The following is a 23,178-nucleotide window of genomic DNA, read 5'->3' as shown; positions in this document are numbered from 1 at the left end:
TATGTCCTCTGGACTGGTGGTTGAAGCATGAAGGGGCATACGAGCATTTAGCATATCTGGCATGTAAATACCTGCAATGCCAGCTACAAAAGTGCCATGAAAACACCTGTTCTCACTGTCAGGTGACATTGTAAATAAGAAGCTGGAAGCCTTATCTCCCATAAGTGTAAACAAATTTGTTTGTCTTAGCGATTGGCTGAACAAGAAGTAGGACTGAGTGGACTTGTAGGCTCTAAAGTTTTACATTGTTTTGTTTTTGAGAGCAGTTATGTAACAAAAAAATCTACATCTGTAAGTTGCATTTACACGATAAAGAGATTGCACTACAGTACTTGTATGAGGTGAACTGAAAAATATTTCTTTTGTTTGCCATTTTTACAGTGCAAATATTTGTAATAAAAATAATATAAAGTGAGCACTGTTAACTTTGTATACTGTGTTGTAATTGAAATATATTTTAAAATGTAGAAAAACATCAAAAATATGTAATACATTTCAATTGGTATTCTACTGTTTAACAGTGCGATTAAAACTGATTAATTGCTATTACTTTTTTTGAATTAATCGTGTGAGTTAACTGCAATTAATCGATAGCCCTAGTTCTTATGTGTGTTGCCTCCTAACTGCTTCCATGCATTTGTATGTGGTGTACTGAGACTGTAAATGCCTTGAGGCAGGGTCCATATCCTTTCATGGGTCTGAAAAGCCCCTTGCATGCTCTAGGTACTAAACAAATAATACATAATGATCACCACATTCTCCCTCACCTAATAAGTACCCTTTTAGGAGAGAAGACTGGATACTGCCTGCAACCTGGTACTGAATGCTATAAATTTGAAAGACAATAATTATGAGACTTGACATTTAATTTTATACCTTAAACTAATTTCTAGGTGTATCTCTCTTGGGTGGCATCCAATTTCCATCATATTTTGCTGGCTGCTGTGCCAGAGGGGAAAGGACAGTTTCTGGCACAGAAGATGGTGCAGCTCAGGACTCTTGCGGTGAGTTCAACTTGTCCATGCTCCACTTGTTTGAGAACTTCCTGTTCACCCTAAGCCTCCCTCCTGACATGGCCCACTTCCCCTTGTTTCTTTTTCCTGACCCCTCCCCCATCCCGCCCCCAGAGGCCAGGAACCAATAGGGATGATGCAGGTTGAAACGTGGAGCTAGCCAGAGGGAGAGCAGATAGGTGGGGTCAGTGGGGTAAGGAGAAGGTAGGCGGGGGTACATTTTTGATTGTTACATGGGGAGGTTAGAGGAGTAAGAGAAGACTTGTTGGGGGAAGAAAGGGAAAAGAGCAGAAACTGGGAGGAATTGAGTTGTGAAAGAGGGTGAAAGCATACTCCTCCTTTTCAGTCCCTCCTTGCAGAACACTGACCGCTCATTGCATACTCTCCTCCAGCACTCTAAAGTGGGATGCATGTGGCCAAAGCCCTGTGCTGTGTATTTCAGTCTAACCCTCACACACATTTTTATTCTCATACCAGCCTTGTCTGCCAATTACGTTTTATTGCAGTGATTTGGAAATGAGTCCTTTAATACTACATACTCTTAACCGTGTGATGGTAACCTGATTCCACCTTTTACAGCAAAGTCAAGACAAATGATTGCTGCACTGTAATAAATTGTTCTCGTTAACCTGTGAGGATAGGACAAGAAGCAACGGGCTTAAACTGCAGCAAGGCAGGTTTAGGTTGGACATTAGGAAAAACTTAAGCACTGGAATAAATTGTGTAGGGAGGTTGTGAATCTCCATCATTGGAGGTTTTTAAGAACAGATGAGACAAATACCTGTCAGAGATGGTCTAGATAATACTTAGTCCTGCCTTGAGTGTAGAAGACCTGAGGAAGTCCCTTCCATCCTATGATCTATGAATATTGATGAAAAATGGAACGGATCTAATGCTGACCACACACATAGGAAAACCAGCTATCTCAATGGTTGATAGATCACACTGAGCTCCTGGAGAAGATTTCCTGAGTTTAAATAAATGGATAAATGTTAACATGCAGATATCTATGACCAGGATGAAGCCTGATATACAGTAGTAAGAAAAGGTATTGCTTTTGTCCAATAGGAGAAAATGTCCTCATTTATTCATTCCTCCCACTCAGGGGTGGCTCTACCATTTCGCCGCCTCGAGCACGGTGGCATGCCGTGGGGGGCGCTCTGACGGTCGCCAGTCCCGCGGCTCCAGTGGACCTCCCACAGATGTGCCTGCGGAGGGTCCGCTGGTCCCACGGCTCTGGTGGACCTCCCGCGGGCGTGCCTGCAGATGCTCCACCGGAGCCGTGGGACCAGAGGACCCTCCGCAGGGACGCCTGCGGGAGGTCCACCGGAGCCACCTGCCGCCCTCCCGGCGACTGGCAGAGCGCCCCCCGCGGCGTGCCGCCCCAAGCACACGCTTGGCGTGCTGGGGCCTGGAGCCGCCCCTGCTCCCACTTTAACTTAATCTGCTGCAAATTGAAATTCCAGTCTCGGAACTATAGGAAAGTTTCCAGCTAACTATCTAAATGATAGTAGGGGAATAGAGATGAATTTTAAGGAACTGTTAAAAGGTGATAAAATTCTGAGAAAGAAACCTTGTCATTAGCTTCTTCGTCCCAAGCAGCTGGAATTAGCTAAGCACATCTTGATGCTCTTTGGGGGGATTGTTCTCCTTGGTTAGTTATAAGATGTATGCCTTCACCTTCAGATTTCTCTCTATTCTTCCTCATGAATGTACTCTGGCATGTAAGCACCTCTCGATTGTCTGTGTTTTCAGATTCACTAGCTAAAATAAAAACAAGGATGCCTGGCATTGGAATCTCCTCTGTCTAACTCCTTCCGGTGCAATATTCTTTGAGGGATAGGGATGCACTGATTTGACGGACTGGAATGAGAATCCAGTTGTTTGTGTCACATGTTGTCTCTCTTGGAATGAGAGACGTTGCTGCCAATTTTATACAGCTCAGTTTGTGACATGTCACATGACCAGCCATGACAAATCATGGATTTCCCTCGCCCAGTTCCCCTTAACAGTGAGAGTGGTTGTGGGGAGGAAGGACCTTATTCTTTGCACCCCTCAGAAAAGGGAACAAGGACTTGTGGGGAACTAGAGGCAACTTGTAGGTGTATCAATTACTGTGTGGGAGACAGCCTGGGAGTTCATGAAGTGAACCTGGGAGGAAGTTTGCTATGGAGTGGGAGGGACTCTCGGGGATTGCTACCCAGTTGGAAGAGGGTACCTGGAGTAGCTGGGGAGTAGAGGTTGTTCAGCAGTAGGGAATATCTTGGAGGTGGATGTTGTTGGGGCAGTTATGGGACAGTTGAGGAGATTCCCCTGCTCCTCCTCAATCAGCCAGCCATATTCAGCCCCTATCCCCACTTCGGTTGAGTGCCTGGCCCAATGCTGCCTCCCCGTCACTGTCCCTGTCCCCTGATTCAATCCATCTTATCCTGTCCCCTCACTAGCCCTTCCTGTTCTGTCCTCTTGCTAGCTCCAGCTCCTCCCTTCCTTTCATTAGCCCTTTCTCCCCTGTGCCTTGCCACTCCTTCCTTCCTTCTCATCTGTGCCATTTGAGCTGGGGACCAGCAGTGGGAGTGGAGTGCAGAAGAGGGAAGGCCACCTGCTCAGCAGGCACTGCACGCCAAATGTCCACCAGGCTAACTCCCTCCTGTTTCCTGGAGCCCTGCTGACTGCGACATCCAGGCTGTGCTATGGGAATGGATGAGGGGGGCCTGGAGGTGTGAGTGTCACACGAGACACATGACACTTGGCAGGTCTGTGGTTAGGTTAATTTAGGCCAATGGAGGTGCCATGGCCTTTCTACTTTTGGGGACCATTGCTGAGTGGGACTTAACAGATTTTAATATTGGGTCCCATTTCTCACAACATTTCTGAGTCACAGTCTCTAAGGTAAGTGGGGAAACTGAAAGTATAAACCAGGTATTTTGTACTCTATTTACTATTTATACTTCCATAGTGCCAAGAGGTGGTTCAGCATCATAGGCAATATTTCTATGTAAATAAACATTTGCACCGCCTTTTATTTCTAAGCAAGTGCCAGCCTTCCCCTTTTGCTCATCATTCTGGCCTTATAAATGTCACGGTAAAGGTGGGTTTTAAAGAAAGATTTGGAGGAGAGGGGTCCGTTCAGAAAGGGGGAGCCATGCATAAGGGGGCCATGTGGCTGAATGCATGCAGAGGTTTGTATGAGAGTCTGGCAAACAAATGGATGAGGCTGGCGCCACCGGTGGAGCAGAGGAAATGGAGGAAGTGACATGGACCAGACTGTAGAGAGAGGAAAGGTTGTGATGCCCTTTTGAAGGTGAGGGCAAGAAGTCTGAAGCTGATGGAGTGAAACAGATGGAATAATAATATGCAGATGCCAGGCACTGAAGTATCTATGGGACTAGAACCCACTTCTCTTCTGATGTCCGTTGAGCTACTTTAATCATTAAACGGTTCTCTCATGCATGCAAGCTTAATTATGGTCAAGGCTAAATGCAAGATTTGCTGTTGGACCCAGAGGAGAAATCAGACCGGATATCACGATTCTGAAAAACAGACCGCTGCCTGCAGAGAAATTGTTGCATGGAGATTCTAACAGTGAGTACATGGGATTACTCCAGCACCATCTGAAAAATACAGGATTTTGCAGGAAATATTTTGTGCAGGCTTCCCCCATCCTTTTAGCATACAGCAGTGGTTCTCAAACGGTGGGGTCATGACACCATTTTAATGGGGTCTCCAGGGCAAGCATTAGACTTGCTGGGATTCAAGCTCCACCCCCACCCTGGCAGCAGGAATCAGGTTCAGGCCTCTCTCCCCCGACCTGGGGGCAGTGCTCAGGCTCTGGCCCTCCCCCTGGGGTCATGTAGTAACTTTGTTGTCAGAAGGGGGTCATGGTGCATTGAAGTTTGAGAACCTCTGGCATACAGTGTTCTATGGGAATGCCCCCAAGAAATTCTTTCCCGGAAAACGCTTACTGAAGCAAAATCATATTGAGTAAATTCTGTGTTTTTTACCTAAATGGTGGAAATACAAACATTCTGTGGAACCTGCTTTGGTGCACCACAGTGATCTCTTCAGTTTTGTTGCCTCTGAAAAGATAAACTACAATCTGTTGAGCAAGACTCATTGCTTTGTTTGCTTCTCTGCTGAATCTCTTTCTCCTTGCATGCTCCAGATGTGCCATAGTGGAATGCCCAGTGTGACAGATACTGGGCACGTGAGAGCCTCGCCCCAGAGATTCTAAAGAGAGAAATCTGGTTGTCCGATGACTCTGTGCAGACTTTTGAAGGATGTATGATGGCTTGCTAGCAGAATGTTTATTATCTGAAGAGTTGACGTGAAATTATGAAAGGTAATTGCAGAAATGCCATCCAGGAAATAAACCTGTGGGTTCCCCTAGGATGCTTGTCAAGCACCCTATTGCATCCACTTCTTTAGTGTGGAGATGTGGGAGATGTGACAGATGTGGCTATGTCCTGCAATATCTCTGGGAGATCTTACTCTATTAAGCTTCAGTATCATTGTAGGCTAGGGATTGTATGTAATCCCTGAGGGAGAGTGACCACAGCTTCCAGGAACTATGAACGGAGGGGGGTACTCCAGATTGTAACACCTCCAGAGAAGTACTACCCCTTGGAGATGCTCATATATACTGGTGCAGACTGGATTCTCCCGAGACCAACAGACAAAGAAAGGACTTCTGGATAAATATCCTGAGTGTAAACTGACCCAAGGCCTGCTTTCTGATCCAACAAGTGGACAGGACCTTCTGTCCAAGGGGAACCCGATCCTTCCTGGGAAGGGCTGGAAGGATTTTGGCCTACTGAGGGCCTGTAAGATTGATGGGTGACCTCTAGTAAGCTTATTGGCATATGTGTAGATTCTTTTATTGTTTTAATATATTTCCCCTGGGAGCCTAAAGTGGATGCCCTTGGTGGACCTTGGACGGGGGAATGCAGGTGCATTCGCTCTGAACTTTGACACCTGGAACCAGAATGAAAGTGTGGTGAATATGAAAGACTCCTGCAGAACTTATTTTAGTGCTTTTCTCTTTTGCCTGTTTTATTGTATCATATTAGCCAAAAGCAAGCGTGCTCCTCTGGGGTGAACATTCACTTTCTATTGTATCTGGGTTTAAAATGAAAAATTAATTCCATCTCTTTTTTTTTCTCTGCAGCTTATTGTTTATTATAGATGTAGCACAGCATCTTACAGAACGGGCACATTTGCCATATGTTTTAAAAACCCATTGAGCACAAACTGCTGTAATATCCACATTTGACATTTAATAATCTAGACAAAATATGATTCCATTTTCTCAGTTCCCATATCCCATATTTTAGTGGGGAGTGTGGAGGCTATTGCTATAAGTAATAAATTACAAAAAAGAAACTGTATCTGCTTGGGTTAAGGATCTAAATTCATCCTCCAGTCCTAGTGAGATCACTTGCAGGGCATCCAGGGTCAGCCTTGGCAAGTGAGAAGTTTGATTCCTGGCACTGTGGGGTATGTCTACACTATGGGATTATACCGATTTTACAGAAACTGGTTTTTTAAAACAGATTGTGCAAAGTCGAGTGCACGCGGCCACACTAAGCACATTAATTCAGCGGTGTGCCTCCATGTACCGAGGCTGGTGTCGATTTCCAGAGCGATGCACTGTGGGTAGCTATCCCATAGCTATCCCATAGTTCTCGCAGTCTCCCCCGCCCCTTGGAATTCTGGGTTGAGATCCCAGTGCCTGATGGGGCAAAAAAGAACATGGCGGGTGGTTCTGGGTACAGCCTCACCCCTCCCTCTGTGAACGCAGAAGACAACCGTTTCGTGCCTTTTTTCCTGGGTGAACTGTGCAAACACCATAGCACAGCAAGCACGGACCCTGCTCAAGACAGCAATCATGGACATTGTAAACACCTCGCGCATTATCGTACAGTCTGTGCTAAACTAGGACCTGCAAAACCAGGCGAGGAGGAGGCGGATACGGCAGCACGGCGACGAGAGTGATGAGGACATGGACACAGAATTCTCTCAACCCGCGGCCCCCTGCGCTTTGGAGATTCTGCTGGTAATGGGGCAGGTTCTAGCCATTGAACGCCGATTTTGGGCCCGGGAAACAAGCACAGACTGGTGGGACCGCATAGTTTTGCAGGTTTACTTCCCAGACCAGAAAATAACAGTTGGGGATGTTGAAATGCCTGTCGTTATCCTGGGGGACCCAGCCTACCCCTTGATGCCATGGCTCATGAAGCCATACACAGGCAGCCTGGAATCAATTTGGAGTGGGAAAATCTACTGTGGGGGCTGCTGTGATGCAAGTAGCCAAAGCAATCACTAAGCTGCTGCTACGAAAGGTTGTGACTCTGGGAAATGTGCAGGTCATAGTGGATGGCTTTGCTGCAATGGGATTTCCTAACTGTGGTGGGGAGATAGATGGAACCCATATCCCTATCTTGGCACCAGGGCACCCAGTACATAAACTGCAAGGGGTACTTTTCAATGGTGCTACAAGCACTGGTGGATCACAAGGGACGTTTCACCAACATTCGCGTGGGATGGCCAGGAAGGGTTCATGACGCTCGCGTCTTCAGGAACACTACTCTGTTTAAACGGCTGCAGCAAGGGAATTACTTCCCAGACCAGAAAATAACAGTTGGGAATGTTGAAATGCCTGTAGTTATCCTGGGGGACCCAGCCTACCCCTTGATGCCATGGCTCATGAAGCCATACACAGGCAGCCTGGACAGTAGTCAGGAGCTGTTCAACTACAGGCTGAGCAAGTGCAGGGCGATTAGAAGAGCACACCAGGAAGCGGTGCGCATCAGAGAAGCTTTGAAAACGAGTTTCATCACAGGCCAGGGTACGGTGTGACTTCTGTGTTTGTTTCCCCTTGATGAAACCCTCCCCCCCCTTGATTGACTCATTCCCTGTAAGCAACCCACCCTCCCTCTTCGATTACAGCTTGCTTAAGGAAATAAAGTCACTATCGTTTAAAAATCATGTATTCTTTATTAATTCATTATAAAAAGAGGGAGAGAACTGACAAGGTAGCCCGGGTGTGGTTTGGGAGGTAGATAGGAGGGAAGGAAAAGGCCACTAAAAAAATTTCAAAATAATGACAGCCTTCTGGTTGGGCTGTCCACGGGGGTGGAGTGGGTGGGTGCACGGAGCCTCCCCCCACGTGTTCTTACACGTCTGGGTGAGGAGGATGTGGAACATGGTGAGGGGTGAGGGTGGTTATACAGGGGCTGCAGTGGCACTCTGTGATCCTGCTGCTGTTCCTGAAGCTCCACCAGACGCCGGAGCTTGTCAGTTTGATCATGCAGCAGCCCCAGAGTTGCATCCTGCCACCGCTGATCTTCCTGCCGCCACCTCTCATCTCGAGTGTCCCTCCTGTCCTCAAGTTCACTGGCATCTTTCCTGTAATTTGATACCATGTCCTTCCACTCATTCAGATGAGCTCTTTTATTGCAGGTCACTTCCGTGATTTCCGAGAACATTTCATCTCGCATCTTTTTTTTCTGCCGCCTTATCTGAGATAAGCCTCCCTACTCCATCCCGAAGGCTGAAAAATTTGCAGCTGCATGAGGGAGGGAAAAAAGGGAGAGAAGTATTAAAAAGATACATTTTACAGAACAATGCTTATACTCTTTCACGGTGAACAACACTATTCACCTTACATAGCACATGTGATTTCACTACAAGGTCGCATTTTGTATCTTAATATTGAGTGCCTGCGGATCTGGTGTTAGAGATCTCACAGACTCAGGTCCGGGCAGCAGAATTCGGCTTGCATGAGGCCATGGTAAGCCATTGTCTTTCAGCTTCTGCAGCCTTCATATATCCAGCGCCCTCCTTTACCAAATAGCAAGCAAAGCCCGTTCAGTGCTGCTTCTTTCCTGTTAACGTGCAGCAGCAGAAACCACCCCCCCATCCAATTCTCTGGGATGATCGCTTTACCCCTCCCCCCACCACGTGGCTGGTATCATGGAAGATCACTGCTAAACACCCCCCTCCCTCCCTCCCCCACCGCGTGGCTGGTAGCAGGGAAGATCCCTGCTAGCCAAACGCGAAAAAGCTCAGCGCCAATCACCGCCCCCCACTTCCCCCCGCTTGGCTACCTGCAAGGAAGGATTTCTTTTAAGCAACAGGTAAACAGCCCAGTAGGAATGGTCATCTCTGTCCCCTTAATAAAATTCCTGAATTTCAACCAGGTTACCATGAACGATATCACTCTCCTGAGGATAATACAGCGAGAAAAAGAACGGATGTTGCTTGAATGCCAGCAAACACCGGGACCATATGCAGCTAGGCTTTGTCATGCAATGATACCAGATTACTTGCTACATGCATGGCGTGGTCAAGTGTCTTACCATGGAGGACGGAATAAGGCTGCCCTGCCCAGAAACCTTCTGTAAAGGCTTTTGGAGTACCTCCAGGAGAGCTTCATGGAGATGTCCCTGGAGGATTTCCGCTCCATCCCCAGACATGTTAACAGACTTTTCCAGTAACTGTACTGGCCGTGAATGCATCCCAAGTCCTCAGGGCAAATTAATCATTAAAAAACGCTTGCTTTTAAACCATGTTTTATATTTACAAAAGTACACTCACCAGAGGTCCCTTCCATAGCTTCATTGTGTGGGATAGTGGCTTGGGAGGGCTAGGAGGGTAATTCCATCCGGGTGAGAAAAAGCTCCTGGCTGTTGGGGAGAACGGAGTGCTGTGTGCTCTCTGCAAGCTCGTCCTCCTCTTCCTCCTCCTCATCTTCCCTGTTCGCAGAATCCTCAGTCATGGCTGAGATTACCACCCCCACCTCAGAATCCACGTACAGGGGTGGGGTAGTGGTGGCGGACCCCCCTAGAATTGCATGCAGCTCAGCATAGAAGCGGCATGTTTGCGGCCCTGCCCCGGACCTTCCGTTTGCTTCTTTGGTTTTCTGGTAGGCTTGTCTGAGCTCCTTAACTTTCACACGGCACTGTACTGAGTTCCTGGTGTGGCCTCTCTGCATCACGGCCTTGGAAATTTTTTCAAATGTTTTTTCATTTTGTCTTTTGGAACGGAGTTCTGTTAGCAGAATCCTCTCCCCATACAGTGATCAGATCCAGTACCTCCCGTGCGGTCCGTGCTGGAGCTCTTTTTCGATTCTCAGGAGACTGCATTGTTACCTGTGCTGATGAGCTCTGCGTGGTCACCTGTGCTGATCAGCTCTCCACACTGGCCAAACAGGAAATGAAATTCAAAAGTTCGCGGGGCTTTTCCTGTCTACCTGGCCAGTGCATCCGAGTTCAGATGGCTTTCCAGAGCGGTCACAATGGTGCACTGTGGGATACCGCCCGGAGGCCAATACCGTCGAATTGTGGCCACACTAACCCTAATCCGACATGGCAATACCGATTTCAGCGCTACTCCCCTCGTCGGGGAGGAGTGCAGAAATCGGTTTTAAGAGCCCTTTATATCGATATAAAAAGCTTCGTTGTGTGGACGGGTGCAGGGTTAAATCGGTTTAACTCTGCTAAATTCGGTATAAACACGTATTGTAGACCAGGCCTGGGTGACAGGGTAGTTTAGTGAACAAGGAGGAATCGTATTCTATGTTTCATGCTCTTTACAGGGAGAGCCATAAGGTTTGCCTTTGGAATACCTTTTGCTGCATTTAAATTGCAGGCTAGATGCAGCAGAAATTTCACTGTTTCCCCCCTTTGGTTACCTCCACAATGTTACAGTCAGAGGCCAACAGATAGATAAGCTGCTGGCTGGGTGCATTTCAAACATCTTCTTTTCTGCCTTTAGGCAGCCTGAAAATGTTTCAAGTCAATTTCCCACTTGCACTCGGCACTCAAATGTTTACATAATAGTGGGAGGCTGTGTTATCTTGAAGGTTAAACACCTGGACAGCCAATAAAACACACTCATTACCAGAATATATTTACACCCACTGATTTGTCTTTATAATCCGGTCTGATCAGATCCCTGGGGGGTGGCAATGCGTGATAAATGCATGTGCGCAAGTATATGTAAATTGATGTGTGCATGTGTTTTCTTGGGAATATTGCTGGTCCCTTTATAGCTAATTACAGCTGATGATAAATAAGGCGCATGGGGGGGAAGACTTCTTTGACTTCCTTGTAGTGTTTCAGGGCCCATGCTCCAGCTTGAGCCAGAATGTCTGCACTAGTTCTAGCCCCACCAGCCCAAATCAATTGACTCAGGTTCTGGGACTCGTTGCTGTGGATCTTTTATTGGGCATAGACATACTGCTTGTATTACACTGCACACTCTGACACTTCAATTCCACAGGAATTAAGAACTTCAATACTGATTCAGGCAACAACACAACTGTGAGTTGGGTAAACTGAGATGGCTGAATCTTACCTGGGCAGGAACGGAAAGATCTCTTTCAGATGTCTCATTTTATGGGAAAGCAACAGGAAAGGAAATATTCCCCCAGGGGGATAAACACACAAAAGTTTCTTTGATCACATTTACAATACTGGAGGGAGAGATGCATTTGAATTTATCTCTGGACTTTCCCATTTGGTGCAATGCTGCTTTCCCTGAATTTTCTATCTAGTCCAATGTACCCTCAGTTTTCTAGATTGTTTTACTTTCTGCAGATTCCTGGCTTTTCTTTTGCTAAATCTGAAATCTAATTTAAGAGAATGAAGCACCATTAAATACCATTAGAATTCTAGTACGGTGCTGTCAGATAGGGAGGAAATTATTGTGTTGGGCTCTTTGTTTTCTTTAACTTGAATGGCAGCAGCCAGTACTATGTATTTCTGGCTACTTCCTTTTCAGACTTGGCTTATTATTTATTTTAGGTTTATGTTAATTTAGGGAACTCTGATCTTAATTCATCTCCGGCTGAGAGCATTGCACTAGTAGTGCAGTCAGCAATCCCTTTCATGACTGTTATATCTGGGTAACTCAGGACCTAAGGAGGAACCATGTGCTAGCATTAAATAGCACAGACCAGGGGTCGGCAACCTTTCAGAAGTGCTGTGCCAAGTCTTCATTTATTCACCCTAATTTAAGGTTTCGCGTGCCAGTAATACATTTTAACATTTTTAGACAGTCTCTTTCTATAAGTCTATACAAACAACAGTAGTTTAATTATATATTAAAGTAAATAAGATTTTTAAAATGTTTAAGAAGCTTCATTTAAAATTAAATTAAAATGCAGAGCCACCCTGAACCCAACCAGTGTGAGTGCCACTGAAAATCATCTCGCGTGCCACCTTCGGCACCCATGCCATAGGTTGCCTACCCCTGGCACAGACCATGTTGCTAGACAGTACTACGGGGTCTTGATTGTGTAATGGGTGCTGGACCCAGACCTCTTCATGCATGCAACCATTTTGACAAGGAGGGCTGTTTAGCAGACAACATTAGTACTGAAAAGTGCAGGGTATAACCGAAAGCAGAATTTGACCCTACATAGATAGTAAAATCATAAATGGATCAAATAGTCTTAGGAAGAAGGTAAAAAAGAAGAAATGCTAAAAATGCTTTGGGCTTCTAAGGTTTTGTGACCATGATACCATTGGTCCTATACAGCTGCATGTGCTGGTTTGAGTTCCCATTGCCTGCTAATTTGAAATCAATCAAGTTTGTCTTGGCAAGATTTATTATTGCTTTCTAATTTGCTACTCTAGGAGCTAGATTATCGTAGTTATGCATGCACCTGATTTATGTGTGTGAATCCATGTGTGCACACAACTGGTCTGTTTGCAGGCATGCCTGGCCAGCTAAGGTGCACCCTTGTACTCTTTGGACATAATGGCTGAGGCTGTAAATAGACATGCACACGGAGATGTAGGATTAAAAAAAGCCCTGGCCACATTGAATTCAATGGGAGTTTTGCCACTGGCGTCACTGAGACTTGTGAGCTTCTTTTTCAGCTTTGTCATTCACCCATCCACAGAGGAAACATGATGAATGTGCTGCTTCAACTGTACATGTGTTCAAGTGGAAAGTATATTATTTTGACTGGATGTCCTGTAAAGTGTCCAATGCATAGTATTTTTCAGGATGTTTTCACTGCTTACTCAACTGTGAACATACAATATCCAAAAAGATGTGACCAGAGACACAGCGGTTCTATTGCTTTTTCACTTAGTACTGGATAAATATTAAAACAGAACAGTCAACAAAATAAATAGCCATCTTCTATGTGCCTGTGCAGCCCAGTAGGGACCTGGAAGTGTGGCCACATTTAGAAACACTACTTTGGAAACTTGTGTTTCATACTTAGTGAGACCATTTCGCAATCCATTTTACATGTATGCCCATCATTTGCCCCACAGACCAAAGGTAGTATATGGAGCCATCCCTCCCTCATCCTTGTCTCCCACATTCAATAGTAAGCACTACCGGTGGTCAAACTCTTAGTTAATAATGTCTGTTACAAATATAGTCTCTCTTTCAGTCAATGAAATATTCATGACCTGATCTGGATTGTCTGACATTGTATTTGTTTGTGATATTATCTGAACTGGTTGGAAAAATAATTTTCAACCTACCTTTTTTGGCTTTTTGTTTCAACCTTCAGCTATTTGTGTTGTGTGGTTGGTCAGTCTAGTCACATGGTGTAGATTCTGTTCCATGGCTGGATGACTGAGGCACTTCAATCATGAGAATAACAAGCCGTGAATACTACAAATTCTAGGACATGGTTTTGAATGAATAAATCTTTGTACTACAATGTGTGAATTTTTGGGATTCACAAACAACCATCATGAATCCCAGTGGTGGTGTGAAACCTCATTATTTTCCTGAGCATGATGAGTCTTGACAGATGCCCAGGCTCAGTTAGTGATCACTTCAGTTAAAATATAAATATTTCCTGTCTACTGCAAAAAAAAAAAATAACCCAGCAGGTCTGCCAAAACCCTTTGTTTTGACTAACCTCCTCTTAAGTTGCACCTGATTTTATGAAATATTTTATCCCTCACCCACAGGCATCCACTGAATTTTTCAGTTTGGGAAGTATTTTAAGCTGAAGGCTGGAACAGGTTTCTTGTGTGACTGAAGCTGGGAAGACCAAGCTCAGAGAGTCGACTCTTCAAAATGTTGCATCCCTTCAAAAATCTAAAATTAGAAAATCCTGTCTGGGAAAACATCTGTCTTTCATAAAGCTTCCTGCCATACATAGCCTTTTATCTTTCATTCATGCCCTGAAAGCTTTTTTAAAAGTCGCACCTATGACACACAGACCCATTCCTTATATTGCTCTGGCAGTATCATTTACCAGCTTCATTTCTTGGATACTAGAGTGCAGTTTGGTCAACTGTAAGACCAAGAGGAAATGGACTTCATTGATTAACTCAAGGAGTCTCTGAACTGCTAACATAGGATTGAGGTTTCTTCTAATAGACAGCTCATATCTCATAGAGAAGTGCCTCTGCTGAATTTTCTAGTCTGGCACTAGGACACAAAGTTCTCCTCAACTCATTGAAGGAAAACAACTGTTAGTCAAAGAAGAAGTTAGTCCCATGTTAGGATTTGCAGAGACCCGCTGAGCATACTCACCAGAGGGCCCTAATAATCCAGAAAAAGCTCCATGTTTCAAGCTGAGGGTTGGGGCTGCAGAATGCTTAATGTGGATTCTGTGCCTGCTGCAGAGGGGAACTTGTTTTATTTTTGGCCTTGAAATTGCACCTAATGTCTGACATCTGTGCCTGCCTCAGAAGCTATTTATTTGAGAATAGAGCCCTTGGTGAGCTGTAGTCAGAGTACTGCAATTCCTTTGAATAAGCCCAAAGTAAGCTATTAAGATGATTCAGCTTGTACAATTAAATGTGGTTTATACAATATACAGCTGGCAGATTTGCACCAGGAAGATTGCTCTTTCTCTTGATTTTTATTTAAGGAGGTACAACATTTCACAATTAAATCAAATGGACATGAGACAATCTTTCTTAACAGCCCTTGTTAATAGGATTTAAAACACCAAATAATTCTAACAACATTGCACACTGGTAATAGAGCAGGTTTTCACTTCAGGCCAAATATTTAAGTTTTATAGTTTTTCTGTTCACATTAACATGTTGAAAGCCTGACAAATGGCTATTGCAGAAAGCCGCTTGAATGAAGTGCAACTGTATTTTATACAGAGTAATAAACAGAGAGCAACTAGCTTCAACTGAGTTATTTCAGCCACTAGCAAACGTATAGTTTGCACTTTCAGAAGTTGCTGATGTACCTCCTCACAGCTTGGGTCAGGAATATATTTCTTTCTTTGCCTGCACTCATTAAGAATAAGCTCCTGAGTCTTCAAAGTATCAAGGTGCATAAACTGCACGGATACAAAGAAATCAAAAGATACATGCCATAATTAGTATCTTGGCAGGTTTTGGAGTGCTGCCAAATCACACAATGTGTTTTGAATGTCTCCAACTCCGGTGTTTAGCTCGCAGTGGGGAAATTAGCATAAATATCCTAATAATTACTTTTCTTGTGTATTAGATCACATTGACATGTCCCATAGGGGAAAATAACTCACTTAAAGAGACTTTGGGAAAGTGATCATCATTGTGTTTGTTCTTGCTGTTATGAATTTGAACTTTCAAGGGCATGGTGCATCCTTTTCAGTTATTTATTATATAGTGAGGAAAATCCAGAAGAACATCAGAGTCATTTAATAAAAAGCAAAGTTGGTAAATTCGGGTATATATTTTGTTGTCCTTTGGTTAAAATCCATCTCAATGAAAAATATTCTGAAGGATTAAGATATAGAGGGCCAAATGAACCCTGCCATCTGAAGCAACAACTCCCACTGACAATGGAAGTTTCACCAACATACATGAGGGCCAAATTTGGTTCATCCTTTAGAATATTTTTTAGAAGTGAGTAATTTATTAATATGCATCTCCGAAGCCTCTTTTTCTGTGGCCTTTGTTTTGTTTTTAAAATAGTGGGTTTTTAAAAGGAACAGGTATAGATTGTTATGCAGACAAATACGGGGTTTTGTGCCTTGTATATGGTATAGGACTGGGAAACCCATTCAGACAGACCATGTTTCTTTGAAATTCTTCCATCCTAATCTCTCCACATACGCTCACACTTTTTTTAATTGGTGGGTGCACAGTCTAAGCCCTCCATTACAAGTTCTCTAATGCGGCAAGATTTAAAACAGAGAACCTCAGCTCGCACTGGCTACTGATTAAGAGGTGTGCCCTTGCTCAAAGTCATTCTGATTTCCTCTTGTCTATTTGTGCCCACTCCCTGGGGTGGGGGTGGGGGTGGTCATCCTCTGTGAGAAGCAAATCCTCCTGCCTTTTTTCATGGTGAAATCTGCTAACTTGTTGATAATGCTCCGATTCTGAGAATCCTATGAGAAATTCCATTCATGTTTAAAGGCAACAATTCTTAAATCTTTACAAAAGATCTTGTTTCTAGGAGCTATTGGGTCTTCAGTGATATTGCTCAGCACAGCACTATACTTAGCTGAGAGGAATCTCGCTCTCCCTCCCTCCTATTTCTAGCACCATTCTCCTGTTTGTTCATCTACACAATCATTCTACCCAGTGTTGGAGTCTTCTCCTCTGCTGGACTTGCTCTCTAGAACTGGCTTCAGGTGTTTTTGTGGCCACATTTCATTTCAGTTCTCAGCTGTAAAGCATCTTTTCTCCCTCCACTTCTTTCTCCTAGGTCCTTCCTATTCCTCTTGTTAACTCTTTTCCGGCACAAGCACCCCACATTCACTTCCAACCTAGGCCTCTTAAAACCACCACGTGCTGCTGCTTCTTACTGCCTCTTCATGCTCCTGGGGCAATTCTGCACCAAAAAAATAAAAAATGATGCACACAATGTTTTAAATCTCTGCACATTTTATGTGTCAAAATAACACTAATATAATCACACCAGTTTCAATTATTTTGGTATTTTATTTCACAGTACCTGTCAGCAAGTATGTCTGTAACAATACAGACACACAAAAACTTCCCCCAGGTGTAGAGAGTTAAAGAAACGCCCACGACAACCCAGTTCCTGCTTCTCTGTCCCCTCCCAGAGCCCAGCTGTGGGACCCTCCCACCCCCAGCCCAGACTCTCACAGACCCTACCCTTCTAGAGCCCAGGGAGAAACAGCCTGATGCTGGGTCCAGGGCTTGGAAGGAGTTTCTTGTGTGCTGCCGCTGCCTCCTTACTTCAGGGCATGCGGGGAACTGCAGCTGCTGGAAACCCTCCAGTTCCTCTTCCTTCCCCCTCCCCTTCCCCCCCAGCCTTGTCTTCTGTTTGTGAGCTGGGCTCTGCTGGGTCCAGCAGCCCATAGTGGCAGCCAACATTTCTGCAGCCTATTTCTATGGGGGGAAATGGAAATTCTGTGTGCCCAACATTAGTTTCTGCAAAATTCTGCATTGTGCAGTGGCACAGAATTCCCCCAGGCGTATCCTCAGAAGGCTCTCTCCCCTCCCTAGACATCGGGTGGTACAAATGTAACAACTCAGTCTGTGGGCTTCTGGGTCATGTAGTTGTGCAGTACTTCCAGCTGACTAGTGAGTGCCTATCTCCTGCACGAAGGGCCCATAGATGAAAGGGGGTGGCCCTTGTCTGACAAGCCCTCACCAAACTTCACCGCAGGGGGGGGGGGATAGCTATTTAGTATCCTCCCAAGCCTGATGGAGCAGTAGGGGAGAAGTCTCCAGGCCCTCCACCCCAAAGATATCAGTAGGTGTTCAGGGTCCTGGGTGTAAAAGAGGGTGATGAGAGTGCAGGCTGGATGGCTGGGGATCGTGGGGGTTCAGGGACTAGGTGAGAATGAGAGAGCACCATCTTTGGTGTTAGGTCTATGCAGCAAAGCAGGAAAGAGGGAAACATTGGTTTGGGTGACAGTGAGGAAGGAGTCTGCTGCTCTGGACTGTTTTTGCTGTGTGCTTCTATTGTTAATATAGGCAACCTGAGGCGGGTTCGCAATAGGTTCCTATGTGTTTATCAGTAATGGTGAGGGCTGTCCAACTTCATGATGCTTTGCAGTATGCATGTTTGTAACACTGGGATTTGCATGTTTTTAAAAGTTTTCTTTCCCTCCTATTCCTAGAAATGGAGCAAACAAAAGGGGACGAGAATTATTTGTTTGCTATTAAAATTTTCACAAGTGAACTGTGAAAATTTAGCAAGTGACATAGTCCAGATTATCATGGGCACCGAAACCAAAACCAAACATGACTTGGTAAGGCTCTCTCTGCTGAACGGTAACGGTGATATCTCTCTACAAGGCTCTTGCAGGAAAGACACCTTACAAAATAAAGCTGTATTGTATTGGAGACAGAAATGATTGTTTCCAGAATGTTTGTTTTCTCAAGCAAAAATGCATGTATATTAAGAGCAATTGTCCTCTTACACTGTGGTGTTCATCGCTATTCCATGGGGATGAATTTGATCCCTCCTTAAATGAACGTACCGTTTTCAGATTCTGTTCTGATCAGAGATTCTTGGGCACATATTGCTGTATCTCTAGTACAATAAGTCACCACAAGTGCTTTTTATAGCTTCATTTACAAGAAATTCATTGATCTATGCACACACACTGTACCCAAGCCCTTAATAATATTGGATTTTGCCCTGTAAAGAAAGTGTGGGGGTTTTAGATTATAGGAAAATCCCATTTTTGCTATACAGTTTAGGGGTGTTCCCTCGTTATTGCCTGGGCACAGCACAGAGTTCAAGGTGGTGCTTTACCTATTGTGTGTGGGTAGGAGAGGGGTAATGAGTGGGTAGTAAATCAGATTAAGCCCACCGCATACACTTCCCCACAGACAGAAGTAAATCTCAAGCCCCTTGTGTACCCACAATCTTACCTTGCAGGGGCACTGGAACAATTTCTATAGTGGGGGTGCTGAGAGCCATTGAACCCAACAGTAAACCTTGTATATAATGGAAACCACTTCAAGCCTGGGTGTGTGGCAGTACCCCCAGCACCCCTAGTTCCAGCACCTACATACCCTTGAAAGAAGAGTGGGATGCGAGTATAAAAATGACCGTGCCTGAGGAGATGGGAGGTAAGCATGATTGTGGTCTTTGCTCTTATTCCCACAATTGACAGAAGTAGGTGGGTGGCCATGATCGGAGCTCTCCAGAATGCAGGATCGCAGTCCTCAGAGCAGCCTGTTCATTCCTTTTCCCCATGTGTTTTTACATGCAGCACTGCCCACAAGCACTGGGTAGGATCAGGCCTAAGGTAAGAACTGCAGTACAGTGTCGTCATTTCTCTAAATATATATATTCCTATTTTAGCAGCAAAATGTGTCAACTCTTACTGATGAAGACTTTCAGTAAAGATGTACATGCAATATATTCTCTTTTATTAACTGAGGCCTGTGGTTTGAAAGAAACTATCATTTAAAAATATATTCAAAGAATATTAGAGTAATTTATTTATTTTCACAGTATAGTTTGGTGAAGCATAAGATGAACCGAAGGCTTTAGTGGAAGTAATAAAATTGACTGAGTAACTTCTGACTTGTTCATATTATTGCATTTTGGCACCGGACTGTGGTGGGACTTACGAGGCATGTGGTGTTTAGGTTCCTGATTGTGGTAAAGCTTTTGTTTTTCTGTTCTATCAGTGATTCATCTAATTTTGGCTTCCATTTGTCATGTATTTTCTCTTTCACTCTGATGTAAAATTGTGCAATAGCCAGGAAGGTGGCTAACCAGCTGTGCAAACAACAGAATTTTCAGTTCACTGGCTATTCTGAAAAAAAAATTGTTTTAAGTCCAACCAAAAATGAATTTTTTTCAGAATGTTCAGCAAAACAAAAAGTGGGGGAAATAATTTCAGTTTGAACTAAATGTTTTGTTTGAAATGAAATGTTTCATTTTGATTTTGAGCCTTTTAAAAAATGTTTTTAATAAAACTGAAGGGAATTTCAAAATGAAAAGTGATGAGCTGAAAAATCAAAATGTTTGTTTTGAAAATGTCAAAAGGAAATATTTCTATTTTTTTCCAGTTGTTTTCCCTTTCATCTGAAACAATCAGTGAAACCAACACAAATTTTGCAAAACATCTCAGTCATTTTTTCCCACCAAAAATAGTTTTGGCTGAAAAATTTCACCCAGGTCTAATCCACTTGCCTGTTGTTAATCCTCTTTGACCTGAGTGGCTAATCAAAGTTTGGAGCCCTGGGGATGCTCTATATGGGAGTAAAAATAGATGAAAAATCTGGTGATCTCTTTGATGCAATCTTCTTTCTTTACAAGGAATGTACAAAGTCCTGCTTCTCTGAATGCAGGAGGAACCCAAGGCAAAAGGAATAGGTCATGTCTATGCTACAAGGACTATGGTACCCTAGCTGTCCTGGCATAACCCTGTAGCATGGACACAGCCTACAATGACGGAAGGCGTTTTTCCATTCCTGTAGGAATACCACCTCCCCAAGCGATGGTAATTGGGTCAACAGAAGCATTCTTCTGTCAATAGAGCTGCATCTGCACTAGGGGTTAGGTTGGCATAATTACATTGGTCAGGGTGTAGATTTTTCATGCCCTGAGCACCCTAGCTATATTGATCTAAAATTTAAGCATAGAGCAGCCCTCAGCTTACAAGACCAAGCTTCTTTTCAGCCAGCATCCAGAACTTTTCTCTCTAGGTTTCTTTCAGGGTCAAACGGTGTTGCAAGCATTTGCTTGGATTTCTTCAGTCTGTCTGTCTGTCTCTGGTTTTGTGTTTTTTACACACACACTCTCTCTCTCTCAAAACAATAATCAGCATAAATCCCCTCTGCCCACATAGTCCAAAAACTCTTGAGTGTCTCACATAATCCTTTTTGTTTTAGGTAGGGGATTGTGATTAATTTGCCCACACATTTATGTTAATTGGAGTGTGTGTTCACACCCATCAATCTCAATAAGGTTTTAACTCAATCCATCACAAGGTTTCACCCAGCTCCTAACGTTATTTATTGGTAGCACCAAGAGGACTCCATCAAGACTGGGACTCTGTGCTACATGTTTTACAAATACATATTAAGAAGCAATCACAGCCCTGAAGCTTGACTCAAATGTGTACAGTATTATTAGAGAGACAAGGATGAGGTAATATCTTTTATCGGACCAACTTCTGCTGGTGAAAGGGACTATCTCTCAAGCTCCAGAGAGCTCTTCTTCAGAAGTTGGTCCGATAAAAGATATTACCTCACCCACCTTGTCTCTCTAATATGCTGGACTCAACACAGCTTCAACAATACTGCATACAATACTATTAGTCACTTTCAGGACATGTCACTCACAAGGACCCTCTTACACAACACATGCACATTGCCTCCTCTTACAGGTACCTGCTTGTGGATTTGAAATACATTTCCCCTGGTAGCCGCAACAGTCTTAATTTTGTATAATCTTAGCAAACAACTCGGTACCTCACTAAATCACTCAGACAACTGAACCCAAAGGCAATAACTATCCCTTTAGTTTTTGTGTCCAGAGAGTAGTCTATTCTAGGTGCAGTGGGCTTCTCTATAGGCCTGATTCCAAGAATTTCTGGGCATCTGCAGCTTCCAGAAAAGTCAATGGTTTGCCCAATTAAAAAAAAAATCTGTTTCCGAATCCTGGCTTACCCAGTGACCTCTTTAAAGTTGAGCAAATAATTTAACACCTCTGTGCCCAGTTTTCCCATCTGTACATTTGGTTAATACTGACTACGCCTACCTCTTAGAAGGAGTGTGAGGTTTAATCAAATAATATTTGTGAAGCGCTTTGAGATCCTGGATGGAAGTTGCTATGTAACATAAATGCTAATTATGATGATTACAAATGTTTTTATGTAGTGTAGAATCTTGAAAGGTACCAGCCCTTCGTAGCATGTTTGTACTCTGCTTCTGTTGTGTAGCCAAAGGGAGTGGAAAGGAATTTCAGTGCAGTGCATCACAAGCTGTAGTATTTCCCCAAGGTCTGATCTGTCATTCTAACCCACATGAATCTTTTGTTTTAGACATATTTTAGTTATAGATGTGGAAATACTAGGCAGTATTCTTTGTGGACTCACAGTGAAGAATGTCCATATCCAGTAGCATATCATACCTGTAGCTGAGTAGCCATTTCATTTCACTCCATTATATGCTGCCAAAACAATCTTGGCGGTGGAATTTGTTACACTGTTTGTGTGTTTGGTGTTTTGTAGAATCTCACCTCTCCAGTCCATTGCTATGAACTGTGGTTCTGGAACAAAGCTCTGGCTCAAAAATAACGAGACGGTAAATCACCAGAGTGAGAGTTAATGGCCACAGCAATTAGTCTGGGCCCAGCTCCATACGCTCAGCGATATCGACTGATGCTCCCTTCTATTTCTGCTGTTCCTGCTATTACGTCTGCTTCGCCAAACAACACAACCTGCTGAAGTACATCGTTTCCAGATCAGCTGCTGGTGCCAACGTCAGCAAATCAGAGAGATCACCAATTCCCATGCTCGTCCACTGACAGTAATGTGAGTAAGTAAAGAACCATCTGTGATCTTTTATTTAAAAAAAAAGAGCGAGCGAAAGTTGTAGGTGTTATGTGAAAGCTGTGAATGTTATGAGTTGGTGCCCTATTAAATGTGGTGTGCACAGTGGCAAGTCCCATCCAGCTGTAAAGTAAAGTGATCGTGGCACTGTCTGTCCAATAAGTTTAACTTCGTAGCCTAGTAAAATAATGGAACAAACTTCTGTGACCATATGGTGACACATACGGTGTCAGATCTGGATCCTAGAATATAATGGCATGATGAGCAAGAAGCAGAATTGTTTACAATGAACAAACCATGCCAGACAAATTAGATGGCTCTGCACCACATGAGGATCCCCTTGCAATGGGGAAATTTTCCAGTTGTTGGACTTGCTGAATTTATAAACATGTTGTGCTTGCAGATTGATACAAAGTAGTCTCCGCATGGCTGAGAATCTAGGCCAATATGTCTTAATGGGTGGTACTTTATACTAAGAATAACTTCAAGCATCTTACCCTTCCTTCACTGGAAGCTTCTGTAGGGTGCTAGCTTTAAACCTTACATTAAATATATAAAATGTAGCAAACAAAATCATTGTTCTTGGGCCAAAACTTTTGATTTCAGCTTCTATTTGAGAGTATCTTTAGGGAATGAAGGGTCTGATCTACAATCACTAGGAAAACAGAGCTAGTGGAAACAATGACACAGTCTGTAGCAGCAGCACAATAAGGGGTTATTGCTATCGTGATATGGAACAAA

At 43.9% G+C, this 23,178-nt stretch overlaps 1 long non-coding RNA gene across 1 annotated transcript; it reads left to right on the top strand.

The window, feature by feature from the left end:
- Nucleotides 1-4,049: 4,049 nt before the first annotated feature.
- Nucleotides 4,050-22,403, top strand: LOC120369308. Its single transcript, XR_005583055.1, has 3 exons — nt 4,050-4,595; nt 5,176-5,352; nt 22,117-22,403. It is a non-coding gene; the product is annotated as an uncharacterized LOC120369308 (long non-coding RNA).
- Nucleotides 22,404-23,178: the final 775 nt, after the last annotated feature.

Source organism: Mauremys reevesii, linkage group 7 (assembly GCF_016161935.1).
Source record: "Mauremys reevesii isolate NIE-2019 linkage group 7, ASM1616193v1, whole genome shotgun sequence".
NCBI classification, from domain to species: Eukaryota; Metazoa; Chordata; order Testudines; family Geoemydidae; genus Mauremys; species Mauremys reevesii.
The sequence above is the reverse complement of the archived record's forward strand: the minus strand, read 5'-3'. Positions and strand labels throughout refer to the sequence as shown.